Source organism: Elephantulus edwardii, unplaced genomic scaffold (genome assembly GCF_000299155.1).
Source record: "Elephantulus edwardii isolate Elephantulus edwardi_28Jun2011 unplaced genomic scaffold, EleEdw1.0 scaffold00353, whole genome shotgun sequence".
Taxonomy (NCBI): Eukaryota; Metazoa; Chordata; class Mammalia; order Macroscelidea; family Macroscelididae; genus Elephantulus; species Elephantulus edwardii.
In genome coordinates, this window is record NW_006400103.1 from 1,338,132 (window position 1) to 1,341,044 (window position 2,913).

A 2,913-nucleotide genomic window follows, 5' to 3' on the forward strand; every position below is an offset into this window, starting at 1 on the left:
GATGAACATTTTAGCTGTGGCCTAAACTTGATGTCTATAAAAATGTCAGATATTAATTTAAAGGCAGCATATACTAATTTAGTTTGCTGTGTGATAATGACCTGATGGAAGCTTCATAAGCTTTCTTCTAACTCAGAAAAGTGTATGTCAATTGGGCAGTATGTCTTTCTTTCTTTTTTTTTTTAATAGTGTGCTGGTTTTATTGGTGACAGAAGAAAAAAGTCTTTAATTTGTAAAAGGTGTTTGCTATATTTAATTCAGTATTTTTCTTATGTTTATTTTTCTCTTCCAAAATCTTCTTTTCTTTTCCTCCAATACTAATATCCACCATAGCTGCATTTTATCCTGAAGGAAGACAGGAGTGCTGTCAACAGGTCTTGACTAAGATGTTTCACTTGATGCCTCCTTTCTTCATGAAGAGTCTTTTGTGTTAGTTCCGAGCACGGGGAGGTTGGTAAAACTGCTAGGTTGGCCTAGTCGATCGTCTTGGCTGGCCATCACCACCTCGGCGGAACTCCAGAGTCTGGTCATAGGTGCCTTCCTCCCATGCCTCTGTTTGAATGGGCCTGATGTTGCTTAAGAGTACCTCTTCATAGTTTCCATAATCGATGAATTTAACAACTGCTGTCATGCCAGAAGAACGGAAAGCTTCCACTTCCACTCGGTAAAATTTATTGTTTTCCCAGTAAAGTGCAAAACATTCATCTCCAGGTTTCCACTTTTTTGTACACTCCATAGGAATAGATGATTCTAGAACTTTTTCTGGTTTAATTGGCCCAGGTCTTCTTTTAGGCCCACTATTATACTATGATTTATCATCATACGGAGTAGCTGTGATGGGTCCTGCCGGCTTTATAGGTCCTACTTGCCTCCCCTTTGGTGGCATTTCTGCCTCTCCATTTGGAACATCAATGAATTTATTAGTTCGGACAGGATTCTGGTAATCAGTATGTACATTAAAATGTTTTTCAAGTTTTACACCACTGAAAGCTTCATTATTTACTGTTCGTTGTTTTCTGTCATAAAAATAATCAGGATCTGCCATTTGAATTTCTCTTTCCCCTCATTTTGATTATTATAATCAATGGATTCTTGAAGAAATGGATTTTCTTTTGCCTCTGTGTAAGATGAACCTTTTCCTGGTCAACTTTGCATAGAGTTATCTCTTTTTTTTTAAAGCACCATCATTATGCTGAGAACTCAAAGGATATGTAGGCTCTTTAGTTCTATCATGTCTTGAATATGGTCTATCACACTTGATTCTCTCTTCAGACCATACTTCATTTACTGAAGAAGTTGGTCTTTCAGAACCTCTGTTTCTAGGTGATCCACTACCTTAAAAAATGGACTTTGAATTTGGAGTGTCTCTTTGAAAACAAGGAGGCTTTTAATTTCTTAGCTGCCTGGTTTCATTTTGAGGAGGATGTCTTGATTGATTATTATCTCTTACACCATTTTGTTCCACATTAGAAAATCTGTGCTGTGCCTGATGAAGTTGTTGAGGTTGTGATTTAGGTTCTTCCACATTCAGATTTCCCATTTTAGACTCTAAGAAATCAAATAATGTGCTAGGTGCTGATGGTCTTGCATTTCCCAGGTCTTCCTCATCTTCAGATCTTACTCGCACCCTGCCTTTTCCTTTACCTCTCAGAGGTGGACCCATAACAGGCTTCAGTTTATTGCTATTAAAAAGTACATTCAATGCAGCTTCCAAGTTGTTGCCATTATCCATAAGATGCTTGATGCTTCCTTACTGAAGCCCATTTCTGTTATGTGCTTCAGAGCTTTCTCATCAACCAGTTCTCTATAGACACCTTCATGTTTTCCTTCAGGTTTAGCTGATTTATCCTTCTGTAAAACTTCTTTATTTCGGTTACCACCAGTACTCATATTGAGGTTATTTCTAGCACCACCACCACCTCCTCCAAATGTCTTGGTTTCTTTGCTCTTTGCAACTTCTGCAATAGCAGCAGTCCTTTGCTTTTCAAATTCATCATTATCATTTGAAGGCTTGACAGGCATTGTAACTTGGAGTGTCTTTCTTCGATCAAGTTCTCTGCTATCCACTTGGGCATGAGATATACACTTCTGTCCAAAAGGCACAAAAGGAGGTGGTCCACCTTCGGTTCCAATATTGCTTCTATTATGTTTTGACAAACTTCTCTGTAACTTCTGTTTCTCAATAAGGTGCTCCACTTCACCGCCAAGAACTATGGTATTAGAGTCATTCAAGAGCAGAAATCCATTTTTTATGTCAATGATGCCTGAGAACTTAATTTTCGTTCTAGATGGCGTGTTCAAACGTAATTTTGGCATATAATTATACTCGACTGCTGTGGAACTTATATGGCCATCAGTCATCTGCAGACACAGCATCCGTGGGGCCACCTGGGAGTCTTTGTTATCCTTTGGTGCAGCAATATTGTGAATTTTTTGTATCTGCAAAACACATGGACCTTCAAGCTTTTCAATCTTTCCACCATTGATGTCACTGGGTAGGAATTGCTTGCCAATTGTTCTCAGATCTGTATTGAGAGCAATGGGGTTGATGTCATTTATATTGACGTTGTCAAGGGAACTTGTACAAGCTTCAATGCCTTCATCTGACAGATACCAACCAAGCCTGCCTGGGACAACGCTGCACCGGGAACCTTGGCCATGGTGGCTGCTAAGGCCGGGGGTGGTGGGGGCCTGGAGTGGGGGTTGAGGGGAAGGCCTCCTACTCGAGATAAAAAATCTTTAAAAATTAAAAAAAAAAAAGAAAAAAACTCCTCTTGGGCAGTATGTCTTTAGCGAAGAATTTTGTCCACAATACGTTTACAAATTATACAAAGCAAAAAAGTATAATTATAGTGAGCAATATAATTTTGCTCCCATTATCTGATATTTGCCAAAAAAAAGAATAAAAACGGA

The 2,913-nt window shown here is 38.9% G+C and overlaps 1 pseudogene; it reads right to left on the bottom strand.

Annotated features, from left to right (window-relative positions):
* Positions 1-430: 430 nt before the first annotated feature.
* LOC102853452 lies at positions 431-2,660 on the bottom strand (annotated as a pseudogene).
* Positions 2,661-2,913: the final 253 nt, after the last annotated feature.